This window comes from Rhinopithecus roxellana, chromosome 13 (genome assembly GCF_007565055.1).
Source record: "Rhinopithecus roxellana isolate Shanxi Qingling chromosome 13, ASM756505v1, whole genome shotgun sequence".
Lineage (NCBI taxonomy): Eukaryota > Metazoa > Chordata > Mammalia > Primates > Cercopithecidae > Rhinopithecus > Rhinopithecus roxellana.
Window position 1 is genome coordinate 114,298,928 of NC_044561.1, and position 20,847 is coordinate 114,319,774.

Genomic DNA, 20,847 nt, shown 5'->3' on the forward strand with positions numbered 1-20,847 from the left:
GTGTTTATTGGGGAGATTACAACGTCCATCTGATTTGAACTATCCCTATAGATCTTATCTTCTGCCTGTAAGGCTGAGAGCCTGAGCCAATGGTGTGACTTTGCTCACGTGGGATTAAACATAAGCTCCCAATAAAGGTTCGTACAGGTGGATGTTGCTGGTTACTTTCCCGCTGAGTTTCCATTCCCGCACCCTCCTTCCCAATGGATGCTGACTTTGTTTAGCTGTTCACACAGCCAACACCTTGGTGCAGCGATGGGGCGTAATGATCCAAGTGACTCTAGTTCCCCTTGCCGATGGGGAGAAACGGTCATGTGACCCAGCTCTGACCGGTGAGATATGGCGGGAGCTCCACTCCAGGGGTTCAAGGAAGTTTCCTCGCTCCGAGGAGACGCTTACAACAAGAGACAGTCCTTCCTGAATCTCTGAATGTTTTGCATCTGGATGTAATGCCTGGAACTGTTACGGCCATCTTTCTCCCAGCCTGAGGATGAAACCCACCTGGAAAATGCAGAGGAGAGGGGAGGACCTGGACCTTGGTTCACATCTTTGTGCTGCTTGATCAGCCGCCGGAAATCCACCCTACACCTTACCTCTGAACTTCCTGTCTTCTGAGATGCTTTCTGTGGCAGATTCAATATGGTCATATATTCTTTGCTGCTCCTCCTATCAAGAATTGGGGTCTTGTCCCCATCCTCAAATCTCAGCCGGTGACTTGCCTTGACTCCTAGAATGTGGTGGGAGTAACACCGCATGGTTCTGAGTCTTGGCCTTAAAAGGCCCCTACTCCTGCTGTCTTAGATGCTTCCATAAAGAAGTCTTATCTAGCTTCTGTGAGGATGAAAGACCCATGGAGGAGAAGGTTCTGCTGGCTGAGAACCTTTCTCTCCATGGGTCTTTCATCCTTAAAGAACAGCTCCCAGCTAACCTGCCAACTAAACACAGCCACATACCTGAGCCCGGGCAAGAAGATTCACCTAGGAAACCTGGATTCATGAGAAATGATAAATTGTGGTTATTTTAAGCCACTAAGTTTTGGGATGGTTTGTTACACAACAAAATCTAACAGACACACTTTCCTTATTGTTCAGGCCATTATGAGTCTGCACTGCTTGTTCCTTATTGGTAGAAGCATCCTACTGGGGACAGTCGTCCAGCCCAGGCTCCATCTCAAGGCAAGTTTTCTCCTACAGAATCTGGTTGCTGCCACTCTGTGGATGGGGAACTGATGTCTCTTCAGAGCAGGCTGTCATTGCTAAACTACATCTCTTTCTCTTTGGAAAATGCTGGTGTGTATTGAGCAGAGCCCTCCGTGTCACGCCCATGAGTTTGCCTGCTCACCTAAGCATCACAGAGTGAATCGCGTGTTTCCTTCTGCAGAGCAGCCAGGGCGTGCTTCCCCCTGGCCTTTTCATCTCCTCTGTGGCCTCCTTCCTGAGGGTGAGCTCACAGGGCCTACTCAAGGTCTTATGACCAGGAGGCTACCACAGGAAACCCCAAATCTTGCAGAGTGTGAGAGACATGTTTACTGAGGCCCGGGTTTATGTTCTTAAGATCCGATGAGCTCCTTAAAAAATTATTTTTAATAAAAGTATTTTATACTGTTAAGTAAAACAGAAATGAAGAGAATTCTGGAGAAAAATGTCAAAGCATATGCATAGAAAAAGTCCTTCATTTTTATAATTAGTGCTAACATAAACCCAACATTGACTGGGCACAGAGTGCTGGGCACCATTCTCTGCAGAGGTCACAGAACAGTGCCCTCTGGTCTTTCAGGATGGTGCTTTCCAGAGCTGATTCTGTTGCGTGAAACCTGAGACATGTTTGTCATCGACTACATGACATTTAAACCTAACATTTTATAATGCACATTTTCCACAACTATTAAAAAAACTTTCAATATAACTTTGTAAAGACTCCATCGTATTCTGTTTCACTCTTTGATGGTTAGACACTTAAGCTTTTCCCTACACCTCATTTTTATAAACAGTGCTGGATTCACTGGCTCATTCATTCCTCCAATCGAGAAATAAAACCATACCAGCTACACTGCCAGGGATTTCGTGATAAACCCAGCTTGGCCTGGGCCTCTTGGGGCCTAAAGCCAGAGAGAGGCTGGCAGGAAAGCAATCGGGTGCCCGGGGCCAGGCTTGGGGGACTGACCTGCTGGAGGGGCTGATGGCCCCATGACGGTGGCCTGCTAGTGGCAGTCACCGGGAGAGGGTGGTGGGGCAGGTGGGCCATGACAGAAGCTGATGAGGGCATGAGGACCGTGAACCCAGCAGCCTGGAGGGCGGGGGTCAGGGTCAGCATTAGGGCCCAGGTGGAGTCATGAAGGGGGCCGGGAGGGCACCACTACCGTGAGCCCTGCAGCCCTCTCCCTGTGACTGCCTCCTGGAGGTCAGAGTCAAGGTCAAGGCCCAGGAGGGGTCAGAAGGGGGATGCAATGACACCATGGCCACGTGCCCACCTGGCAGCCTAGGGGTCAGGAAGGGTGGGGACACAGGGCAGCAGACAGTGGGCTGGGCACAGGGAGGATGGCAGGGTCAGAAATCCTCTGGGCTACAGACCTCAGCTCAGGCGGACACAGCCAGCGGCCCACACCGGCGGGACCAGCAGGCCCCGGCGTCTGACACCCTGAGTAGACGTCCCGGCGCGAGCAGAAAGGATGACGGGAAGGAGGCGGGGCCAGAGGAGTCACGTGCATCCGCAATGGACGACGGGAAGGAGAAGGCGCCCAGGAGCCGCCCGCCGCTCGCGGGGCAGCCAGGCCTCGGCGTGGTGGCCTTAGGGGCTGGGCCGGGAGCCGGCGTAGAGGAGGAGGAGGAAGCTGCGGTGATCGCCCCCGAGGGCTCCGCGGGGTGCGCACTCACCGCCCAGGCCCTCAGGAGGCCGCCGCCCGCTCTCCACTCCGGGCCCGCAGGACCGCCATGGACCCGGTTGCTCTGCGCGGAAGCTGCAGGTGAGGCGGGCTGGGCTGTGGGCTGTGGGCTGTGGGCTGGGCTGTGGGCTGTGGTGGGGTCGCCCGTCCGCCGCTGGGCGGGACACGTGCCTCGCAGGCCAGACCTCTCGGGGCCCGCGCCCTGGGCACACCCTGTCTCTGTCTCCGCTGCCCCAGTCACCCCCTTCTCGCCCCTAAAAATCTCGCGTCGGCCTGTGACCTGGGTGGACTGGAGCAGCCCGGGGACGGCGCATTCGCTCCCCAAGTCCGCGGCTGAGGAGCGAGGCCGGGTCCGGGGCTAAGAAGCCGGGAGGAAGCGGCCGGGCTCCTGACCCTACACGGAGGTCATCTCGGAGTAGTGGGATGAAGGGCGGCATGATGGACGGTTCCGACATTGCTAAATCTGCCGTGAAAGGGAATGCATGCCTTCCATTAGGAGGGAAGACACTCTGAAGGAGTGGAGAGGCAGCTGGCCCGGAGGGGCCGGCCCAGGCCATTCGCGACCCAGGCAGAGCGTCTGCGCCCCTGCGAGGGGCAGAGGTGAGACCCGGTGCCACCCAAGAGTGCGCTCCAGGAACCTGCAGTTGCAGGCACCGTTGATCCTCCACTGGAGCCGGCTTCCACCAGCAGTGGGGAGCACACGGGAAACTCGGACGCTCCTGTGATGGCCCCATTACTCCGTGCCTGACTCCTCACCCTACAGACCACCTATCCTGGCTCTTCGTGAATTTCCCTCGGACCCTGTTTCTAGCCTGGCTTTGTCTGTGAAGCTGAAGGCAGCCTGGGGAAAACGTGCAGTTTCTACAGGACATGAGCTGGTGACTTACATAATGGCTTATATAAGCCCCAAACTCAAATAAGCTAGAATTCCCTTGGCCCCTCAGAGGCCCATCATGAAGCTCCTTGTTCCATCAAATGAAGTGTGAGAAGCCCATAAACATTTAGCATCGAGCTCCTCTCTGATGCAGGAGGGAAAGCAGCAGGAAGGAAGGCACCCGGGAGACCCAGAGGAGCATCTTTGTTTATCCAGCGTGGCTCTGTGGTTCTCCTGCCCTTTCTCACCGCTGGGCTGGGGTATGTCTGGGGAAGCCCAGCACCAACATCCTAAAATACACACGGTAGTTCTGCTGTGCCTGAGGTGGCTGGAGGTCAGGACGCCAGGCTGAGGGCAGCCCGCAGATGGGGGCCGGCTCTTTTCTTCCAGAGGAAAAATAGGGAAACATTCACTTCATTGCATAAACGAGTCCCCATTTGCATTTTACTGTATCGCAAAACCCAAAGGCCTTACTTTAGTATCTGATTTAGGCAATCACAGTTTCAGTAGCTTTTATTTTAGCAATATTAGAGTATTTTACCGACAGAATGGCATAAAACTGACAAGCAAATTAAAAATGGAAAATTAACTCCAACTGGTCATCTTCCAACTGCCATCAGTAAACAAGAGGATGAAGGTCAGAGAGATAATGTGTGTTCACGAGGGGAGTGTGTTTGAAGGGACCATAAGCGGTTGCAGTTGCCGTTGGAATCAAGATAATCTACTTTATCTCACCAGGCGTTTTACTGGTATTTGTTTTACATTAGATTGGGAGTGGGATCCATTCCAAATGATAGTTTTAATCTTAGGAAACATAGTTGAAAATTGCTAGCCAGAGTGCTATTAAGAGGTATACACACCACTGAATTTTATACAATCCAGTTCCGTTTGCTTTTCCATTTCTAAGTTTCTCCCTTGGCAGGTCTCCTCTTCATTTTGTGGGTGTGCCAGGATTGGAGGCTGGGGCTGCCTGGTGAGAGCATAGAGATTTCCTCTGCAGAGACTGGAAGGACAGTGGGTGTAGGAAGTTGCTAGGGGGTGAATTGTGTTCCTTCCCAGGTTAATATGTTGAAACCCTCAGCCTCAATGTGACTATATTTGAAGGTGGGGCCTTTAGGAGATCACTGAGGTTAAATAAGGTCACTGGGGTTGGGCTCTGATCTGATGGGACTGACGTCTTTACGTGAAGAGGAAGAGACACCAGTGGGGCTCTTGTCTGGGGAAAAGGCAGAGAGAAGCCACGGAGAGAGGCCTCAGGAGAAACCGGCCCTACCAATACCTTCATCTTGGATTTCTGGCCTCCAAAATGGTAAGAAAATGAATGGCTGCTGTTAAGCCGCCCGGCCTGTGGTGCTTTGTCACTGGAGTCCCGGCAGGCACATACAGAAGCTAATGATGGAGACGAAGAGAAGATGAACTGGGACGTGTCTCCATCAACCCTCGATTGTCCAAAGACTTAAACACAGAACTGAGCAGGGTGGGCATAGTGTCCTCGTTTTGCTGCCCTGGGAGAAAGCTGGCTTAGGCAGTCGTGAGAGGGCGGCACCACATCCAGAGTGGCCTGTAGGGGTCACATGGTGTTGGAGTTCTGAAGAGCCAGCAGTGCTGGGGCTGCATTTGGTGGGCCCGACTATCACATCGTGATGGAGGGTGGAGGGCAGGAGGAATGGCAAGTCCACTGCATTCTCTGTGCTGCTTGTCCAGACTCTGTGCTGCCTGACTGCAGGATCTCAGTACCACAGCCACCTGGAGAAAGGCCCCAACTCTTCTCCTCAGCCCCGTCGGGGTGCAACTCTCAGAACCCCCGGAGAAGGGCCCTCCCCACCTTTGTCTTCCAGACCTGGCTTTCTGGATCTCCTCCTGCTGGGATTAAGCCAGATCACTTGGAGCCAAATCACTAACTGTCAAATCACCTAAAACTAATTGGCTTAATTATCAATTTGCCTAATGGTATATTTAACTAAAATCTATATTTATCAAATTTACATTGCCCACATGACAGAGCAATTCCAGCTCCATCTGAGGTTCTGCATCGATTCAGTTGTCTTCTTCTGTGTTTGCTTGTTCTTGACGATGTCACAAAGTTTTAGCTGGTCTAAGGATATTTCTGTCTCATTTTAATATTTCAGATAAGAATTGGTTAAATTTTATTCACCTCATAAGTGAATATAAGTAAGAATGGATCAACTTTGTATTCACCTGGTAAGTTTTTGAGACGCCTGTTTGTCCCCTTTGTGAGCTCTATTGTTTGTTTGCTTGTTTCTTGAGACAGGGTCTCAGCTGTGCCGGGCAGGTTGGCGTGCCATGGCGCAATCATGGGTCACTGTGGCCTCGACTTTTCAGGCTCAAGTGATTCCCCTTCCACAAGGAGCTGGGATCACAGGTGTGCGTCACCATGCCTGGCTAATTAAAACAAAATTTTTTTTTTTTCAGTAGAGACAGGTTCTCACTACATTGCCCAAGCTGGTTCTTTTTCTCTTTTTAAGATTGTACTGATTTCCTTTTGTTTTCAGCAGTTTGATTATGATGGAAAAAAACATTAGTTTTCTCTGTGTTAATCGAGTTTGAGATTGACTGAATTTCTTAAATCTGTGGGCTGATATATACGTGCTTGGCCGTTCACTTTTCAAACCAGCCTCTCTTCTGTTTCCTCTCCCCAGACCTTCTGACTGATGGGGCAGCAGGGGGAGGGGTCATCTGTCAGAATCTGATAATCAGGTCATTTTTATTTTATTTTATTTTATTTTATTTTATTTTATTTTTAATTTTTTGAGATGGAGTTTTGCTCTTGTTACCCATGCTGGAGTGCAGTGGCACATTCTCTGCTCACCACAACCTCCACCTCCTGGGTTCAAGCGATTCTCCTGCCTCAGCCTTCCGAGTAACTGGGATTACAGGCATGCACCACCACGCCCAGCTAATTTTTGTATTTTTAGTAGAGACGGTGTTTCTCCATGTTGGTCAGGGTGGTCTCGAACTCCTGACCTCAAGTGATCCACCCGCCTTGGCCTCCCAAAGTGCTGGGATTATAGACGTGAGCCACTGCGCCCGGCTAATTGGGTCATTTTAAATCCTATTGTGAAACGATATGATGGGGCAGCAAGGGGAAGGATCATCTGGTCAGAATCTGATAATCGGGCCATTTTTAATCCTACTTAATTGGGAAATGATACGAATAATGTCATGTAAACATTTTAGTCTGACTTAAAGTATATAACTGATTGCTTTTATTTAAAAGGTAATAAATGCTTACTAAAGGAAACGCCATAGAACTGAAACCAGAGACAGGTGGCCCTGTAGATCCAGGGAAAAGTATCGTTTAAAAGTTTAGATCAAAGGGATTTTAAAAATATCTTACGGTAGAACCAGACATTAAATTCACACTTCTCTCTCATCTGCCCCATTGTTTACCCTGTTAGAAATCTTCTTCAGGAATGTCTGTACTTAACATCCTGTCACCAAGGAGCTGCCTCTGCCTCCGCATGGAAGCCGGCACTGAGGTCCCCCTCGCCTCCCGCCCCTTTAACGTCCTTGCTAGGAGGAGCATACAGGCCATCATGGCGGGGACTCTGGTGAGGACACCCTGCTCATGGAGCCTGCACTAGAAACACTTGCTAACTGTGGGCCCAGGAATTTGATTCCTGACAGAGATTCTCTCCTTGACCAAACTCCACGCAGGCCCCCTGAACTTTTCGGTGAGACCTCAACTTTTGGACTTCTCTGGCTGTCTCTGCCTTGTCCGCTTTTGGCAAGAACCCCCACCCTAGATAACTGGTCAGGAGATCCCGCCGTCCCCAGGTGATGCTGCTCACTTCAGCAAGAATCCCGTTGGGTTGGTTTCGTGAGAGCCCCCTGAGCGCGGTGTTTTGTCTTGGTAATTTCCCATTCCCTGCCCCCGTGCTGCTCCTTGGCTGTGATCCCCTTACCCCTGCTGTCTTCACAGCGGAATCGGATCTCTCTCCCCCTATTCAGGAAGGGCTGAGTAAAATCTGCTTTTACTGCTTTGACTACTGCCCAGCTCTGGTTTTCTTTGACGTCTCCCTGTAGCCTGGTCTTCCAGGCCATGTTTAAACCACTTTCTCATTCATGAAGGGATGGCCTGGGGTTTCCTCCTTGTGTCTGCAGGGAGCACTGAGGGCTTCAACCAGGCGTTAAAAAGACGAAGTGACCATCTTTCTATAAAGAACCTTTTCCTTTACTAGATTCTCAGAAATAAGGAGTCTGTGGTAGATGTGTCTAGATTCTTAGATTAATACAGTATGATTTTTGTTCTTTTATTTTGTTTGCCCATTTGCAAGCAGATACAGTTTCCTGCAAACTCATCCACGAGTCTCGTAGTGACCCAGTCCTGTTCTTCCTCTGACTTAATCTGTAAACCCAGGAATCTAAGATGACTTTTCTTGGATTCGTGGAAACCTAATAGGAAAACCCCTTAGCTGCTTCATAGCCTTCTCCCATCTCCAGTCCTGTAATTAGGCTGAAACTCCCAACCACACGGTTGTTTGCTGCCCTGGCCTGGCTTCCTGAGGCTGCGGTCTTGTTCCCAACCTGAAGGACGCTCCTGCTCCCATGGTCCCTGTCCCCCTCCTGGGGTTCGCTTGACCCCTGTCCCCACTCCCGGGGCTCCCTCGGCCCCTGCCCACCCTCCTGGGGCCCCCATGGGCCCTGCTCAACTTCTGGGGATTCCCTCAGCCCCTTGCCCACCCTCCCGGGGATCCCACGGACCCTGCCCACCCTCCCAGGGTGCCCTCGGCACCTGCCCACCCTCCCGGGGGCTCCCTCGGCCCCTGCCAACCTTCCTGGGGGCGCCCTTTGCCCCTGCCTACCCTTCTGGGGCTCCAGTGGCACCTGCCCACCCTCCCGGGCCTCCCTCGGCGTCTGCCCACCCTCCTGGGGCTCCCTGGCCACCTGTGTCTGAGTTGGTCTCTGCTCAAAATCCCCTTCAGGGTCTTTTTCTTAAAGAGCCAGACCTCAATTCCATTCTTTACAAACACTGGGAAAGCCTCACATGCAGGCCTGAGTGTCCTATCCCACTTCCCCTCACTTTGGCACAGGCATTCTTTGGTCATTTGGAAGGTGCATATCAAATCATGACAGCAAAACATGAAGATGAAAATTTAAACCAAAGGAAGATTGAGCCTGCAAAGCTCTTGCCCTGCAGTCCCTGTGGTCCCGGCCCTGTCTGGCAGCTCCTCAGGGCTGTGCAGCTCCATTAACGCTGTGAATGCCCAGTGCTGGGTTAATGTTGCTGTGCACTGGGGGCTGTCGTAAACATTTTCTTTAGAAGTCCATTTGGTTCCTGTAATTTGGTAACAGCAATACACAGGGCTGGAAAACTGTCACGAAGGCAGACAATTACCCCGGCTTCTGTCTGGAAGATAAGTTGAGGATTATAAGGACTTGGTGTTTTGGGAGGTTTACCTTGAGGAAATCTATCAAACAGCAAATATCGTTAGCAAAATGAAATGTTCTTCACACCAGTGAAAGGCCGGCAGGTAAATCAGTGCTCCTGCTTGCGTGGGTATCTCATGGCTGCGGGGAGAGACCAAATTTAAAAAAGAGAAGGAAAGGAATTAAATTGGTTCTTCAGGTATACTCTGTGTCAGCTACAATTTAAAGAATAATGAAGCATATCTTATTGCAGAGGTTAAGAGATTAGCAGTCCCTTAATTATCACAGATATGCACTAACATCCCTTCCAGGCTCCTAAGTAAATCCTTTAACTGAATCATCTTGCTCCACTCTACGTGATTACGAAAATCACTTAATACAATAGAAGACGTCTTTTAAGCGTATGTGTGCCTGTATTTGCTGCCTGCTGTTATACAAATTAATTTTCTCACATTTGACCTGCCTGACCCTACATACCTCGTTAAATGTCACGCTGAGCGGGGTGCGACGGGGACCGGGCAGATGGGGTTGTGTGGTCACGTGGGGACTCCTGTGGGGACAGGCCAACTGTGCTGGCCCTCAGTGCGGCCACGGGCAGGCTAATGAAGATGCTGCCAAGGACGGAGAATATCGCGAAGACAGAGAACGCTGCATTCCAGCTCCTCTGTGTGTTCCCAGTACCTGGGAGGGTTTGGGTGTGGCGTCTTCTTATGAATACTATTAAGCTTGTCAAGAAAATTAAGTTATCATGAATAAGGTAATAGCAGAGGTCAAAATGTGTTGGCTGCTGAGGCGAGTATAGAGAAATGCAAGATGTTGCTTCTTAAGACTAAATCATAAATAAGAGGACTTAACAAAAGAGGGAGGTGCAGGGAGTGATGGTGGCAAAACAGCTTCAGAGTCATCAACATGAAGGCGGTGGGACCTGTGGGTGTGGCCACATGCATCTCAGCGTCAACCACAGAGCCAGATGGCTGCTCCATGGCCCTTGAGGCTCAGGGCCTTCCCTCCCTCGGGTACAGATGTGGTGACTGGGAGCGTGGTGTCCCCAACTTCTTACTGTTAGCCCCAGGCCATGGGGTCTGGGTGTGGGGGATACTCACCCCCTTCAGCCTCGCTCCCCCAGCTCCCTCCGCCTGGTCCTGCACTCGGCTGGCCAGGGCAGAGGGTCCCACAGAGGACTCCAAGGCTCTGGAAGAGGCAGGACCCGAGGTGGGGTGAGGAGTTGCAGCGTGCTACGGGAATGAACTAGTGACGCGTGAGGTTATAATGCGTACGACGTTCTGGAAAACAGATCTCCAAGATGCTGCAGGTTTTGCATCTATGTAGGATGGACACATTTTTAAGCTTCCAAGTAGTGAAGAAAAGATTCATTTAACTACATAAACATTTCAACCTTTGGGCCAAAGACAACTCTCACACCTAAAATAATGGCCCAGATGGGCTGGGGGAAGCTTTTATAAGGCGTGTTAAAGGGCCTGCGTCTGTGTCAGTTGAAGGACCTAAGAGAAGTGGGTAGTGGGAGGGGATGGGGCAGCCTGTCCTCCCTGAGTCCTCCTGGTCCTTCGGTTGCTCCAACACCCTCCACAGCTCCAGACTCTGGAGACAGCACCCGCAGGAGCCCTCCTGGGTGTTCCCGGGTGTCTCGGGCTCACTGTGATCAACACCAGACCTCATGCCTTAGACAGTCCACCCCCTTCTCTCCCCACTCACTTGACTTCGAATCCCATGGGCTCTGCCTCCTGCTCCTTCCAGGACGCTTCCATGGCCAGCGTTCCTACGGTGCTGTCCTCTTCTCCTACCTGTGACTGGCCCTTGTCCACTCTCAAGGGTCCGCTTTCCAGGGAAGCCTTCTCTGGCCACCCGCAGGGAGATGCAGTCCTCTTGGGGCCCTGCCAGGGAGGCCTCCGCCTGGGTTAGAGTCAGCGACAGATGGCCTGGAGGATGCCGGCCACTGTTAATGGCTGTGTGGAGAAGGGGCTGGGGCGGGACCCGCTACACAGCCCACAGCACGGTGAGGGACCCTGGGCAGTTGGCCTGGAGCCTGGCTTCATCTGCTGCAGTTTGCTTCAGAGCCCACACCTGTCTCTTCAGGGCTGAAGCTGGTGTCAGCTGGACTGTCACTGGCAACTATTGCTTAATGACAGATAAAACAGGATTCATGCAAAACAAACACCAAACCAGAAAATATTTGCTCCTTTGCTCCTTTGCTGTGACTGTGGCTGTAGAGTGTGAATTTTCACCTGAGCGGGAGCGGGGAGGTCCCAGGCGAATGTGAAATGTGGAAACTTCATCTGTTGCAGGAGCAGAGTTCCTGGTGGTGACTACATGTTTCCGTCTTCTGTTTTTGCTAATTACGTAGAATTTGTGTAATCTGTCAATACCTTTAGGGAGAATTTTAAAGACAGGTCTCACCTGCACTTCGGGCAGCCAGGGTGCTTCATCCCACAAAGACTAAAGCCTCCTTGGTTCCCTGACCCGTGATCTCGTCCAGGCCCAGAGCCATGGGCCTGGGGGGCAGACCGCGAGTTCGCTCAAGAGTCCCACTTCGGGGAGGGACACAGCCTTGATTATGGATTACATGATCCATAGGGAAACCACGAATGCCCAGGCTTTGAAATCAGACTGCACACTTGGGTCTGGTACTCGATGCAGAAGTGATCACTCACACATGAATGTCACAGGTTTGCTGCCTGCAGCGAACTTAAGCCCGAGTGAGGAGAGAGGCGCAGAGATGGGGACATGCCTGGGTAGGGGAGAGAGGTGCAGAGATGGGGACACGTGAGCCTCGTTCATGCTGAACTCCAGCTGCATCGACTTCCCGGGGTGGCCACCACAAGAGGCCACAGACCGCATGGCTTAAACAACAGAGATTGATTTTCTTACTGTTCTGGAGGTGGCTTTCTGTTGGGGCCTTCCTGCTTGGCTTGTGGACGGCCAAGGGCTGTCACGTGGCCTCCCCTCTGTGTGTGTCCTGCCTGTGACCACATCTTCCCTCAGATGGGATTTCCAGTGATGGGTGGGGTGGGGGCCCACCCTGATAACCACACCTTAACACTGTCATCTTCGAAGAGGAGACCCTACTTCCACGTCAGGCCACAGTCACAGTACTGGGGGTTGGGACTTTAACATCTTTTGGGGGCGTGATTCAGTCTGTACATCCACGGAGAGGCTCTCTGTGTCATCTTTGGCTGGCTTGATACATCTTTCAGAGCTTCAGAGGGAGAGCCGGGATGTATGTCCACATCTGGGAAGCTCTGGAAAGATGTGGGGCTTCGGTTCCCCATTGGAGGAAGAGCAGAGTGTGCCGGGGTTGGGTTGGGTGGGAGGTGGAGGCGAGGAGGGCTGATGGTTGCCTGCCCGGAGGCTGTGCGAACGGCAGGGCCTGAAAGTTGGCACGGGTGAGAAACAGACAGCCAGGCCTGCCCCTGCCTGGAGCGCCCACACTCCTCTGTCCCCTGAAATCTGTTAGAGCCACAGTTGCTGGCTTGCTTTCACCTGGCATTTTCTCCTTCAGAGTTTGAGCTGGTGCAGAACATAAGCACAAAATGTCTTTATAGCAGGGAGTCGTGTTCCCCGTGCAGGGGACAAAGGCCCAGAGGAGAAGGTCTAATACCAGACACATGTGGCTGCTGCTTCCCTCTGGCTGCCTTCAGCAGGAACTTTGCCGGCTCCCAGTTCTTCACATGGGCCGTGCTGTGGTCGGCCTGGGCTTCCTTGGCCATGCTCTGCTTCCCACGGACTCACGCTCATCTGATGCGTGATGCTCTCCTAATGAGTTTCTAGCAGGTCCTCCAGAGACAGGACGGGAAGCAGGGTGTTCTCTTCTATCCGCCGCTCGTGGAGAGTAACAGGTGCACTTGGCCTCCTCCTGCTCTGGGTGCAGTTCAGCCATGGGGAGTCAACTACACGGGCCTATCCAGATGCCCTCCATCCACAGGCAGGGGTGTGGGTGCAGGGCCTCAGCCAGGGTTGGGCCAATGCAGTGAGCCTGCGAGGGCTCGCAAGTGGGACCCGGGACAGACCGACTTTCTGCGTTTGCCCATTGTGCCATCTCCTGCTCATATGCCACTGGCCTTCGCCCTCCTTCCTCGTTAGTATGGGATTGAGATAACTGTGGATCAGGACTGATGGCCTCTGTGTCCAGATGCAGAGTGGGCCTGCTCCATGCGCCAGCTAGAGACGGTCGTGCTGGGCTGACACAGACCCAGTGTCGCCAGGCATGGGCTCCTCCAGGAACTGCCAGGGGCATCTGGTGGATGTATCCGCAGGTATATGGGCACAGCCCCCTTCCTTGTGGCCCTTTATTTCATTAAAGCGCTGGGCATGAAAAATTAGGATAAAATATATTCACATTGAGAACTAAAAAAAAAATCCTAAGCCCCCCAACAGACTGAACAGACCCCTGACTTGACCATGGGGATCCCAGAGGAACTTCAAAAACTGAGTTCCCAGCCATCATGAAACATGAGGTCAGACATGCCTCATGGTATGAACAGCAACTGATCAGCATCCGTGTTAAAGTGGAGATCAGACGGCCAGTAGAACGGACCCTTGTGGCCTTAGGATACCAAGTGAAGAACAGAGTCTAAGGCCAGGTCAGGCAAGGGTTAGGTCATGCACCCCTAAGCTGAAAAAGCAAACTGTGTTTCACCTGCCACAGGGTTTTAGTTTTTCTTTTCTCTCTAACAGCTCAACAATCACTGGACTTACACAGTGTGAAACAATTCCAGCTCATGGGCCATCAGACGGTGATGGACTCCCTTGCTCCACCAGCCATGGCTACAGCTTTGACTGGTCAAGAGGCTGATTGCAGTAACTTTCTTCTGGTAGGAGACGCAGACATGACTGGATCTGGCCGGTTTACGGAGGCTGCACCCTGAGGGCCGTCGTGTCCCACTTGCCTTTTGACCTACAGGGCCTAATATAATGCATTTAAATGTTGCGTCTCCACCTGCAAGTGACAAGGGATGCGTGGAATATGCATGTTTGCTTACCACGCATGTGTGACCCCCCCATCATGAATATTCCTAACTCTGTAACCTGTTACATACGTATCCTTGACTAACTGTTCAACATAAAGCTCTGTTTCGCCCTCCCCTCGCTCAAAGCACCAACTCTGACTTTGGCCAGAGACTACGCTTCCCAGCCTGTCAAAAAAGCCACCTAACAGACGATACCCTTATGAAAAGCAAAGTCTGCCTTCTAAATTTATAATTTTTAAAAGTACTTATTTGGTGATGAGGATGGGATTCAAACCCAAGCGTTCATGAACACTAGGATAGGATACTTAATGTGAGAATGGCCCTTACTTTAACTTTCTCTGAGTTGCTTAGTGAGGAAGGAGGCCAGCTCTGTCCTGCAGAGGCCCTGCCTGTGGGTTATAAGGATCCCGTGGCATTCTGGTGAAATCTGCAGGGTTCAGCTGTCGGTACTGACGAGGGGGGCATGCCAGTCCTGTGCCCACCCCAAACAAGGGCCACGAGAGATCACAGTGGCACCTCCCTTCCTAACAAAGAAGGATCAGGGTGAGCTGTGGCCCAAGGCCCAGGGCCTCCCCAACCTGCTCTGCACTCACTTGCCCAGGTGTCACAGGGCCTCCTACACTGCCCCCTACCCCGGACTCACCTGCCCAGGTGTCACAGGGCCTCCTACACTGCCCCCCACCCCGGACTCACCTGCCCAGGTGTCACAGGGCCTCCTACACTGCCCCCTACCCTGGACTCACCTGCCCAGGTGTCACAGGGCCTCCTACACTGCCCCCTACCCTGGACTCACCTGCCCAGGTGTCACAGGGCCTCCTACACTGCCCCCTACCCTGGACTCACCTGCCCAGGTGTCACAGGGCCTCCTACACTGCCCCCTACCCTGGACTCACCTGCCCAGGTGTCACAGGGCCTCTTACACTGCCCCCCACCCCGGACTCACCTGCCCAGGTGTCACAATGCCTCCTACGCCCCACCCCACCAGACTCACTTGTTCAGGTATCACAGGGCCTCCTACTCCCCCCACCCCGGACTCACCTGCCCAGGTGTCACAGTGCCTCCTACACTACCACCCTCCAGACTCACCTGCTCAGGTATCACAGGGCCTCCTACTCCCCCTGCCCCAGACTCACCTGCCCAGGTGCAGGGGCAGGCAGAGCAGCAGGAGGTCTGTAGGCCGCCATCCTGCTCCCTTGGAGAGAGGTGGCTGGGAGAGGGGAGGGGAAGGGTGGTATTGATCCTAACCCAGGCATCAAAGGGAGGGTATGGCATTCCAGCCGCTGTCCTCTGGGGAGGGTGGCCAGCCCCTCTCACAGACTGGAGTCAGGCCGTAATTCCAGAAGTGCTGGTTTTCCTTTGTAGTCTGAGATTCTCCCTTTCATGGCAGGCAAAGCCATCGTCAAACTCAGTGCTCCTTGCACGCCACCTGGGGGAAAGCCACAATCTCAGGTGAGAAAATCTCACTGTGGAGGGCAGGCTGAGCTGCGCAGCTTGTCCAGGGTCATCTTGCTCCAGCTTCAAGGATCACTACGTTCCCACAAAAGGAGGACCAATCTCGTGGAGGTGGAATGGCTCTTCAGCGATTTCTTGAGTAAATGTGTACATGCAGACCACCAGGACCACAGACTGCCCCCAGTGAGGTTTGGGAGTGATGCTGTGTCGGGCAGTGGCCTTGCTGGTTTACAGATCTTCACATCTGTGCTCGTACGTGCACAAGTCAACATCCTTGCAGGCCCATGTGTGCCTCGCTCTGTTCTGTGTGTCTGTTCATGTGCACACAGATGCATGCACACAGCTGCATGTGTGCTTGTGTCCGTGTGTGTGTGTGCCTGCGTGCAGGCATATGTCTGTGTGCATGTTTGTGCGTCTGTGCATGTTTGTGCGTCTGCATTTTTGTGCACCTGTGTGCATGTTTGTTCATCTGTGTCCATGTTTGTGTGTTTGTGCATGCACATAAGTGTCCTGGTCTCCTCAGGCCACATGGGCTCCTGAGTGAAGCTGCTGGCACTGAGATCCTAAGGACCACATGCACCTTAATCTTTGCAAACACTTCTGTGTATATCAGAATGTAGGTCCAGATGCCCCTGGAGCCATCTCATTCCCTGACTCTTTGTCCTCTACATGTCTTGACGCTAAGAAATACTGAGGAATCATCATTGAATTTTAATGTCAATTGCTGTTATTTAATTTATACCAAAAAAATTTAGGAAAGGAAAAAACTACATATCCAAAGAAGTGTAAATCTGATACCTGATCAATCCTTTAAGAGGTGATAAATACAGTCTTACTTTTGACATTTATAAATTATTTGGTTCATTATGACAAACAGCGTTTGACATTTTGTGAGCTGTGCAGCGTGTCTCCAGTGTCAGCGTGGAAAGAGAACCATTAGGTGGGTTTTAGGTGTATGAGCAGATATGGTTGCGTTTATTACAGCAGGAAATGCCAATTAGAACCAGAAAAATGAGAAGAATTGGTTAAATTTTTCTCATCAATTGTTACTTATTTGTGTGTCTGCGACAAGCCCAAATCTGGAATGCCATTTCTGCTTGATTGATTTAGAAACTGTTTCCCAAAAATAACGAATGCCAGCCTGCTGTAAAACCACAGCAGACAACAGCAGCCTACGTCATGCATCGTGAGCGGACACAGAGCTTGGTGTCTGCACACTCAGGTGCACACACACCTTCCACACAAACTCAGATGCATGCCCCCATGGCTACACACTGCACACCCAGAGCTACACCCAGCCCAAGCTCACAGCACATGCCCACACCCCCACCCCCATACTCACACAATTTGTCCAAGCCTCATTCAAAAGCCTGCCTGCCCCTGCCAGATTACAGAATCTTAACTGCAAATTTCATATGGGATTGTACCTTCGGGCACTTTGGAGGCTTTGGAGTGAGACAGACCAAGAGACAAATTCTGGTCTTGCTCCCTGTGGGTTGTGTGACTGTCGGCAAGTCAGTAACGGCGGAACTAACCTCCCATTTGCGATCAGCCCTGAATGAGATGTGGTAGATAAGGGGTGAGCACGGGACTGCGGCCATGTGGTGTCCACCAGGAGAGGCTCTGGGTACACTGTGCACTTGGCTGTGACTCCAGCCACCACCCTTTGTCCAGCAGCCCCTGGACTGACCCTTCCAGTGGAATGTGAGCTCCCCAAGGCTGTGCTGTTCCAGCTCCTATTGCTTCCCCAAGGTCAGCCTTGTGCTAGGCACAGTAGGCAGTCAACAAATATTTGTGAAGGGTGAAGAGGCGTGGTCAATGCCCTCTGATGCTCCTCCCCTTAAATCCAGCTGCAACCTGTCCTGTGGCAGCAGGTGGGGATCTCTGAAGTTGGGGTAAAATGCAAGCGAGGCCGTGGTGTGCTGTACCCCCGGCCGCCAATTCTGAGGACCATAGGGCATCCTGGTCACTGCCTGAACCTGAGCAGCGGGAGAAGCAGATATAGTTTCCTAAAAGGGAGGTGGGTCCCCTTCATCCCAGAGAGCTGGGAGCAGAATGGGAGTGAGGACAAGAGAATGGGTAGGTACATAGAGAGCTCCTTGGACAGGCCTATCCAGGGCAGCACTTGCAAAATGCAGAGCTCTGGTATGCAGCAGCTGCCTCCCTAGCACATGGTATGCAATCAGCAGCTGTATATTTTATTTATTTTTATTTTTTTGAGATGGAGTCTGTTGTCTAGGTTGGAATGCAGTGATGCGATCTCAGCTCACTGCAACCTCTGCCTCTGGGTTCAAGTGATTCTCCTGCTTCAGCTTCCCGAGTAGCTGGGATTACAGGGAAGTGCCACCATTTTTGTAGTTTTCTTTTTGGATTTTTAGCAGAGGTGGGGTTTCACCATGTTGGCCAGGCCAGTCTCGAACTCTTGACCTCAAGTGATTCGCCCGCCTCCCAAAGTATAATCTGAAAGTGTTGGGATTACAGGTGTGGGCCACTGTGCTCAGTCAGCAGCTGTATATTTTATTTTATTATTATTTTTTGAGACGGAGTCTTGCTCTGTCCCCCAGGTTGGAGTGCAGTGGCGCAATCTCGGCTCACTGCAAGCTCCACCTCCTGGGTTCACGCCATTCTCCTGCCTCAGCCTCCCGAGTAGCTGGGACTATAGGCGACTGCCACCGCGCCGGCTAATTTTTTGTTCTGTTTCTTATTAGAGACGGGATTTCACTGTGTTAGCCAGGATTGTCTCGATCTCCTGACCTCGTGATTCGCTCGCCTCGGCCTCCCAAAGTGCTGGGATTACAGGCGTGAGCCACCATGCCCGGCAACTGTATATTTTAAAGCAGAGTGTGGTGTGTTCTGACAGATTGTGTGTTTGTCTGTGTGCACGTGTGGTGTGTGCATGTGCGTACCCGTGTGTGCATGTGGATGTGTGGGATATTTGTGTGTGTGTGCATAATCGTATGGTATATGCATGTGTGCACAGGTGTGTGAGCATGTGTGCATGTGGGTGTGTACGGGTGTGTGCCTGTGTATACATGTGGTATATGCATGTGTGCACTTTTGTGTGAGTATACATGTGTGTGCATGCTTCTGTGCACATAGGTGTGTATGGATGTGTGCCTGTGGATACATGTGTGTGCATGCACAATCATGCATGTGTCCACCTGTGTGAGTGTGCATGCACAGGGGAACCAGGGAGAGGAAGATGGGGACAGGGTCGTGTGTGCACATGTATGAGGGATGTGCACATGTGTGCACTTGTGTGAATGCACGTGTGTACATGTGTGCAGTGCATGTGTGTGCACTTGTGTGACGCATGTGTGTGTGTGCGTGTGTGTAATGCCCATGTGCACATGTGTGTTCCACTGTCAGGGCCTTGGCACTCAGCCCAGTCAATCCTGAAGCTCTTTAGTAAGAAGTGATCTTAGAAAAAATAAATAAAAACGGAACTGAACTCCCTCCTCCCTTTTTCAGTCTTTGTGAAAATGTTAATCTACTGTGTATGAGGCTTAGCAGAACCTCATGCATTACCGGGCCTCCTGCCCCACTGGGCGCTGCTCCGTGGAGCTAAAACAAAACGATTTATTTATGTGAATGACCATAGCGTTCAGGCCTCCAGTGATGTCTGTCTTTAAACTTGGTCTGCAAGATGAATTGAGGTCTACGAGCGACATCGAAATGCTTTTATGCCGGGGCGCGGGTGGGGGCATGCTGTCACCTTATTAAGCTCAGCCTCCCTCAAAGCACATCACTTACTCTCACCGTTCTGGGGACGTCTCCATTCCAGCTGGATGATGCCTCCGTATAAAATATCAGTTTGTCAACAAAGGTGGCCTCTTTCCTTGAACCAGAAGAAAAAAGAGAATAAGAATGAGAAGCTCCGACGTCTTGTGCTGCTGTGCAGCTTGTGCTACCTCCTAGTGTGTTGGCCCCTAAGTAAGCTCATGCCCCCACTCCCACCCCAGGGACCTCCCTGAAGGAGCCTCCAGGAAACTCTGAGGCTGTGCTGCTGTTGCTGGGCCTGGGGCAGGAGACCAGGGCAGGGAGAGCCCACAGCGCCCCTGTGGCACCTCCCAGACCTGCCTGGCTCCAGGATCCTGAGCCTCCAGGGCAGGGGCACCACCTGGGGCTCATGGATCCCTGAGCCCTGCTCAGCAGAGCACACACCCACCTCTTTCCCCTCTGGTCAGATCTCAGCTCAGAGCCTGATGAGGGGTGAGCTGTGGAAGTTGCTTTCAAGTCCTCCTGCCCAGGGCCCGTGCTGTGCGCCTTCTCTATCTTGGCTTGGGAGAAATGGGAGGAAAGTGCAGATCCAGAGGGAGTGCAGATCCAGAGGGAGCAGATCCAGTGCTCCCCACAAAGAACCAAGGCAAGCCCGGGAGGACAGTGCAGGAAGACCGTGCAGGAGCACCATGCAAGAGGACGGTGCAGGAGAACCGTGCAGGAGAACCCTGCAGGAGGACGGTGCAGGAGCACTGTGCAGGAGGATGGGCTGGCAGCCTGGGAGGAACCAGGAAGGGTTCCGGGGCTCATTCGATGGAAACACAGCTCAGCGCTGCTCTCAGAACCCCAGGGAGCTGAGCTTGTTAGCATCAGTTTCTGTTGTGGCAGGCAGGCCTGGAATGGGCTCTGAGGCTCACGTTTCTAAGAAGCTCTAGGGGATACAAAGTCTGGGTCCCTGAGCTGCACGTTGCACAGCCAGAGCCTGGGCCAAGGGGCCATGGGCTTTCCTCCAGGCTAGAGCTGTGCAGTGGGCTCTGTCCTTTGGAATAGAACCTTCTGTCCTTCACCACCTGCACCTGATCCCCTCCCTCCACACCCTTGGCATGACTGTCACCTTGAGACCCTGCGTCTTACCCAGCAGGACCCTCATCATCCTGATATTCTGTTGGTATTACAGCCAGTGTGGCCTCCTGCTGACCCCTAACACAAGCGCCTTCGCAGCCGTGAGCTCCTATGCCCCACCCCAGGACAGCCTTCGGCTGTGCTGGCCTGGGCCTCCTGGTCCCCAGTTCACTCACTGAGCAAAGCACGGTGGATAATTGAACCCTGGAACTGAGCTTCCCTGAGGTGGTGAAATCTCTGAGTCAGCTTGACTCGGCTACAATGCCCAGAGGTGTGGTCAAACACCAACCAGATGCTGCTGTGAAGGTATCTGTGGGTGTGATGCACATTAATAGCCAGTAGCCCTAGATGCACCATAATGCGGGTGGGCCTTGTCTGATCAGTCGAAGGGCTAGAGAGCAGAGACAAAGAAGGACTTGTCC

At 52.3% G+C, this 20,847-nt stretch overlaps 1 long non-coding RNA gene across 1 annotated transcript in view; it reads left to right on the forward strand.

Annotated features, from left to right (window-relative positions):
- Positions 1-2,750: 2,750 nt before the first annotated feature.
- LOC115892916 overlaps positions 2,751-20,847 on the forward strand; it is a 41,218-nt gene continuing 23,121 nt past the window's right edge. The window contains exons 1-2 of the long non-coding RNA XR_004052846.1: positions 2,751-2,962; positions 5,885-5,957. This is a non-coding gene — a long non-coding RNA (uncharacterized LOC115892916). The remainder of the gene's footprint in view (positions 2,963-5,884; positions 5,958-20,847) is intronic.